This window comes from Seriola lalandi, unplaced genomic scaffold (assembly GCF_002814215.2).
Source record: "Seriola lalandi dorsalis isolate HSWRI2012SDOR001 ecotype SW California unplaced genomic scaffold, Sedor1 jcf7180002054519, whole genome shotgun sequence".
Taxonomy (NCBI): domain Eukaryota; kingdom Metazoa; phylum Chordata; class Actinopteri; order Carangiformes; family Carangidae; genus Seriola; species Seriola lalandi.
In genome coordinates, this window is record NW_019525072.1 from 1,587,644 (window position 1) to 1,595,182 (window position 7,539).

At 39.9% G+C, this 7,539-nt stretch overlaps 1 long non-coding RNA gene across 1 annotated transcript in view; it reads right to left on the bottom strand.

The window, feature by feature from the left end:
- Positions 1–184, bottom strand: part of LOC147818705 (uncharacterized) — a 1,490-nt gene extending 1,306 nt beyond the window's left edge. The window contains exon 1 of the long non-coding RNA XR_015437701.1: positions 36–184. This is a non-coding gene — a long non-coding RNA (uncharacterized LOC147818705). The remainder of the gene's footprint in view (positions 1–35) is intronic.
- Positions 185–7,539: the final 7,355 nt, after the last annotated feature.

Sequence of the window (7,539 nt, forward strand, 5' to 3'; positions counted from 1 at the left end):
AAATATAGACTTGGTCCCAAAAATTACTTTCTTACCTGAAAATTGATGTTTTGACTGTAAAATCTGCACACTTCCTCTCACAGCCATCCAAATTCACATGCAAGATCAGGGAGGAAGTGGATATACATGAAATTGATCACATGACTCTTATGTTATCCCTTATTGGTGAAAGTGATGCTGTTACAACTATCCCTTTATTACAACCATCCCCGGTCTCCCCTATATCATCATGTAATGAGAGTCGCCAATACACAGAGGAAATACATCTTCCCCATTGCTGACTTTCCTCACGTATAGTCAAGATTTTTCAACCCAGTGGAGATAGATCATTTTCCTCAAGTGACCCTGCACGTTGATCTTTGTGTTGAGCTTTATGTAGCGGTGTGCTTTCTTAATCACTAAATAAACAAATCAGATGGCAGTAATATATATATATATATATATATATATATATATACTGTATATATATCAGAGATGGCATTTTGGTCCAGCATTTATATATATATATGGCCAAATATGAGTTATGTTTTCAGAAGTGAGATGAATAAACAGAATCGCCAGTTTCCATGGACGATCTCCAGACTTGTGCATAAGCAATGCAGGTGATTGGGTGAGGAGGAGGAAAGTGTGGACAAGTGTCTAGAGCACAATGGTTACTGGGTGTTTGGCAGTCAAGAGAGCGTAGGAGAGCTCAATGGCTTTGTTGAAATTGTTGTATTCATAAATTGCCACTCGGAGACGGAGAGAGCTCTCTGACACGAACTGCCCCGTTTGTAAATTCCCCCACCCGTTATCAGACTTCCTGTATGTCTAAGAGTCGCCCCGCCAGAGATTTCTGAGCATGCTCAGACAGTCCGGGCTGTTGAGCAGATGCAGAGGAACATTTTAGTGTTAGCACAAGTGAAGTGGTATTAAGATGGCTGCTGCTACTCAACGCTGATGATAAACTATTATTGGAGCACAAGAGAAAATATATTGACTCATTTTATCTTCCCTTTGTTGTGACTGTTATCGGAGTCATTCATAAATTGCTCAGATATTGTCTGTCCCCATGGAAGCTGAGCGCTCAGCATTGTGTCTACTTGCATTTACAAATAAGCAGTCACTCAGGCAAATTGACTTTAGAAGTTTAGCCTAGGTCCAGACAGCTGTTCTATTGGACAGAAATTCTCCTGGCTGAGTCAAAAGTCCAATATCAAGAGACATTTTATATCTTACCTGCAGGCAACAGGTCTTCACATGGATTTAAGTCAAGCTAAAGAATCCAAAATGCTCCAGTCTCCCAGTCCAAGTTAGCCAACAGTCATTTACTCACTCCACAGAGGTTAAAAATGACTCTCCCATCTCTTTGTTTCATGTAACCATGGCACAAGCTAACCGCTCTAGTCACAGTCTAGTGCCAGCACATATTCATTGTTCATCAGACTCTGAGCGCTTTGGCTCGGCAGCATAGTGGCCTGCTTTGCAGCTTGCATTAACATTCGCCTCGTGTCTAGATTGTATTCTGATATGAATTATCCATATTACATTTACACCTGGAATTAAAAATGCGTCGCAGCTATCCAACGCGTCTGCGGTTCCACTGCACTTATGATTCTCAGTCCTGACAATATGCACTCACAGCTAATGCAAAATTATTCATCCCATTCGCAGTAAATATCATCTCACAGAGTCGACTTTATTCTGGTGCAGTACATGTGTATGTCTTTTATACTCGTACAACACATCTGGTCTGCAATGTCATTATTTCCCTGTTTGTAACGTTCGCTTTCACTTTCAAAAGGGAAATTTGATCCACAGTATTCAATGGAACTACTAGACAATATCAAAACATATTCTTATATCATTATAATAAGTCTCTTACATAACTTGTTTTGCATGTCGTCAGATAATAAGAGTTTCTCAGGGCTTTTAGTTTTTAAAATTTAAACCAGAGCCATTGGTGGACCGTGCATTGTTCTTTTGTCTCGACGAGCGGAGGCAGCAGCCTGGAGCCAGTAACACAGACCAGGCTAAGGAGTCAACTGCATCTTATACAACAACTGCCATCACTGCTGTGGTGAACTAATGCGGCCACAGAGCTCCTTCGGTGTCTGATTCAGCATCACAAGCTGCAACACAGACGATGCTAGAGAATGTTTTACTCTAAAACACAAAAGACTGTAAAAAAAAAAAAAAAAAAAACTTTTCTAAGATGCACCACATGTACAGCTCCTATGCTGTCAATGCAAAATCAGGCCCCTGGAACTTTCTCAATATATTACAGCTCAGGAGCTGCTGAGATTGCTGCTGAGATTTGAGTCTTCTAATATGAAATGACCTGATTCTGAACTCTGTCAAAGTCTAAGCCTGTCTGCTGTAGCTGAGATGAACGGCCATTGTGGCGAGGTTTTGGCAGGTACAGCCGTCTCCACTGTAACTGTGTTCAGTGTAATTTAAGTCAGAGGTGCAGAGGCCAGCGCCACACCCTGTTGCCCCACTGGGGCTGACAGCAGAGATGGTTTATCAGGCTGCAATTAGACAGAAGATGACAGAGCGAATACAAGTGACCTTCCCTTCATCAGTTAGAACTGACTATTGAGGGACCACGAAAGAACAAACTGTACAAAATACCTTGAATACACAATTTTTCTTTAGGCCCCAAATGCAGGAAAAATAAACACACTAAGTAATAGAGAAATCAATATTTATATGACCAACTAATTTATTGCATAAATTTCAAAACTGCAAACTCTGAATGAGTCATAGACTACAAAGTCACAATAAAGTACCTCTGCTCTGTATAGTGCTGGTTCAGGTTCGGTAGAATCTACAGTTTGGTCGTCTGCATTTAATGAAGATAACAAAATTCATGAGGAAAATGCCTTCGAGTGATACTTGAAGGCATTTTCCTTATGAATTTCTTTGAAGAATTCCTCTGCAGGAAGACAAGGAAGAGAAAGATTTCTTATTTTGGACCACAAGTAGAAGGACTGCTAAAAGATGTTATGAAATTTAAAAGAAAAATAATGTACAAGCAGAGCAGAGGAACTACTGAGAGCAGGAGGAATTTCTATCAAAACACAGCTGCACCGTATTTATGGTGACAAACCACCTCTACATTCACCGGGCCAATTAGGGGTGTGAGACTCCCATGCTTTATTTCTGGACCTGGCAAATGCATTTGGATCGGCACCACACAAGCCTCTGGAAAGCATTTGGTTTTTGTTAGCGTCCCAAATATAATGAGAGATCTGGTTAATGCATACATGAAAGCGTGCATCCAGAGACGTGAAGCCTGGGGCCCTGGATATAAGCAAAACCTGGGATGTTTAAACACAAACACAATGTGCAAATACATCTCCCGCTCCACAGCTTTACAGCTCGGGTATGCACTGTACGTTTTGATGGGCATTTGGTTGCGATGGATGAGAGAAATGAAAGGTGAACGAAAGTCAGCTTTAGATGTAACCTCTTTATCTTGAGATATACAGTAATTAGGTAAAAAGTGATCCTGACCACTGAAAGACTTAACTCAGTGGTTCCCAGCTTGTGAGCCACGATTCACTGGTGGGCCAAGAAGGTTTTGCAGGTGGGCTGACGAATGATTTGCAATTTGTCGGCATTGTTTTTTTTCTTTTCTTCTCCTCTTAGCCGTAGTGACTTTTATGTTGTTGCCAGCTGGACCACATCATATACTTATTTACTACGTCAGTCTGATTGCACACTGAAAGATTATATCCATGGTGAAAATAGTAGAGTATCAAAATGGATAGCTGCTTAGCAACAGGAAGAATTAAAAGGAATGATCTGCCCCCCCCCCCATCAAAAAGAAGGAAAATTGGGCCCCCTACATGTCTCCCCTGCTTTCATTTTGTTATGGGGTTGGATGTGGGCCATCAACATTTTTGAAATTTTCAAGCTGGAGTTGGAAAAGGTGAGGAACTGCTGCCTTAACAAAATGGTTTTTGTGTTCCACCAATGTATATATAAATATATACAGCATTTTGTGTTTTGTTTTGTTTCTTGCTTTTTCTTCACTCTGGAAAATATGGGACAAAGAGAGTTAATACAATTCATGTAACTTTTTCCTGATCATACATACATACATTAAGTTATACTTGGTGGAATCCTGATGTAATATTCGCCTTCTCTCAATAGATTATCAACAGATTTCTTGTTTGAAGTTTGGTTGTGACAGTCAAGTCAGTTGTTGTGCAGTTATTAATATGTTAACAAATGTGCAAGGGTTTTTGAATAATGGAATGCAACATGTTTGTTGTGAATAATTTAGTGAGTAATGACTAATGGTAGGGAGGGAATTGGAGGAAAATGGAGGTAGACTACATTTACACAGAGCCTTGAGCCTGTGAAGCTGAGCTAGAACCCTGGATTTAGAGGTATGTTTAGGTCGTCACCCTGTTGGAACATTGAATGACCCCCTGAAGGGGTTTTCTTGTTTTGGTTGATCCGGCATGTGCTCATATCGCTCTGAGGAATTTGGATGCACTTTCATTCAATTAAGAGGCTCGGCTGCAACGATCCTATTGATTGATTTTAATTCAGTTAAAAAGTTAAAAGTTAAAAGTTGGTAAAAGTCAGGAGAGATGACTTATTCTTCATTCATCAACATGTCTCAGTACAAGTTTAATCCAAACAGAGATTAAAAATGCCAGAGGGATAAAACAGAAGAAGAAAATATTGTTGCATGCCTGGATATGTATTAACCAACATTTTTGGCTTTACCGCAATAATCAAGTTGTAATATCTGCTCCTTCACTGAAATACTTGTCACTATTTTATAATTGTGAGCAATGAGGTGCAGTGACAGCTTTGGAACACAATGGCAGAGTTTGGCAAGGGGAGTGGATTCCGACATCATGTTGGCTGTTTGCGACCAGGCTCTTCTTCAAATTCAGCATTACTGTCTTTGACAAAAATAAACTCTTTGACGCTTTTTTTTGACACAACTAAGCAAAGGAATATGTCAAAAACTGGGTTCCTTTTTTTGTGTGGACCCAAATGTGCTTCACATATGATCTGCTTTATGTTCAACAGAGCTTTGAATGTTCTGAGTTATGTGCATTTTGTTGAAAGAGTAGAATGAGGTGACAGAGCAATTGAAGGCCAAACAGGGGAAAACTGGGGCATTTAAAATAATAACAATTTAATGCTAATTGTCAGGGCTGGCAGCTATTGATTTAGGTAGCTATTACGCTTGTTCCTATGCAATTTACAATTGATTGTGATTTATAACAACAATCATTTGCACTGATGAGATAATTCTGTAAATGAAGAGTAATTCTGTGCACCTGGTGTGTGCTCTGGTCTTCATTGGTCATTCTTCACAAATATTCGTGCAGTGAGAAATGCTCAGATCCTGCAGTAAATAAAAAGTGTTCTCGGGTCACATTTTTGCAGAACATGCCCATGTTCCAGACTGGATATTTACACTGTCTTGCGTGGCTGCAGAAAAAACCTGCGGAGTGAGCTGTGTGAAACCCAATAAGTTATCTGTCACGTTAGCCTATTGTTGCTGTGCAAGAGAGCTGTTTTTGAATTGCTGAACTTGCCTGCTCAACTCAGCAGGGTCAACTGTCGGAATGACTAATTGATGCAGGGATTGACAGTATTGATTTGTTTGTTCTCACATTACAGATCTCAGTGGAGATGATTGTAGCTGTGCCCGATCCAGGAGCTGCTATAGTGTGCCTTCAAAATTTGCATTCCCAAAATCAAACACATCACAACAGGTCGACAGGACGACCCTGTCCTATTTCAGCTGCAGATGTGGCCGAGAAAGGCGGCCTTGTTTGGCTGAATTTGGAGGACACATAATTTGTGAGCCTCGGTCTCCAGCAATCAATTGTACCCTCAGCCAAATGTTTACCATTGCACTGAAGCAGTCCTTGGAAAGTCTGGAAATAGCATATGGACACATTATGTGCCACCAAAATGCTCTATTAGTTTGGGAGTCTGTGATGCTGGATGCTCTCATTTGTGGAGTAGATACAGATTTAACCCACAACCTTCAGCTCTCTAAAAGATCCATCTTTTCACGCCGATGTATTGGAACACAGCTTATACGTTTTATCATGTCACATTCTCCAGAGGGAAGTTATGGAATTTGCTGTTGATCCTTATGGAGGAATCGTTGGCCTTATCTTAAAGAAAATGTTTTATGATAACTTGTCCACTCATCCATTTCCTGTTTCATCTTGGCTTCTGTTTTCTCAGCATTCCCCCTGGGTTATGGCAGAAAGCCCTAGATCCTGCTCACATGGAATGTCCCGCTGGTGATGAATTAGGCAATAATAAATACCAAAATGCAAGTAAAATTAAAAGCTTGAGATGACCTCCACCTAACTTAGGTCCAGCTTTTGCTTCCATCAACATCAAGGTAAAAAACAATACTCAGGTGTTTTCCAGGTGTTTTTCCAGAGGCTAAAAATCATTACACTCAATACCACTATTCATGTGTTCCCCAAACAATAACAAAAATTCAAAAACACCATGCCATAATTTTTTATCTCATGGGGTTACTAATATAAACATTAACAGCCTATAAAATAATGAAATGTCTTTTATTTACTGCTGTAACAAGGAGATGTTTTATTAGTTCTGTATAAACGATAGTTATAAAAGACTTAATTTTATGGGCTATGATCTGATTCAACCGTGATCGAACTTGTCTTGGCACGTCTGATCATAAATCATCAAAATAAGGTGCAGTAAGCTACAGTACAGTTCAACTGTGACAACCCGTGACGACGCAACACTACAGTGTTAAATTTCATGGTCCGATTTTAAATGCTGGTTGCTATTGTCCGTCTTCTTGTGGTGTTTATAATCCCGGTAGTTGAAGTCTATTAGTCGATGGCTTAACTGAGGAGAACAAACAAGTGGCTCCTGTTTTGAATGACATTCATGATTCTCATCGCACTTTGCTGCTGCTGTATTGTCTTCCCTGTTTTCAAATGGTGTGGAGTGTCGATGCTGAGGTGAAATGATAGATACTATCCTTTACCTGATCAATAATTCTGCTTCCCTCCAATGTTGACCAGGCTGCCACACTGTGGACTAATTAGATGATAAAAAGTGATGGATGTGTATTAAATTCAGCTGGCCCTTAAGAGAACTCCTTTGGGCTTTCTCCCATTTCCAGCTGACCTTTTGGATCCTAACTTTATTGTACGTGGATGCAGTTATATCAATTTGTGGGATGTTTGTGATGCAGCAATTGGCCTGTGTTGCATTGATTTGCTAAAAAAGAAGATAGATAGATATGTAGATAGATAGATAACATGGGGATAAACTTTGAAAAAGGGACAATGGGTCAATTTTCATATCCCAACTATATGAATAAAACAAAACATAAATCCCTATTGATCCTCACTTCAAAACACGACATAATGAGATTTCACAAATTTGCTCCCAGATAAGTCACAGTGGCTTTGCTGCAAGAGAAGGGACAAATTATCCCTACTGGAGTTTGTGGTGTCAGAGAATCCAATAACCTCTATGAGTGGGTCATATGTTCAATAGCATCCTACAAGGAAA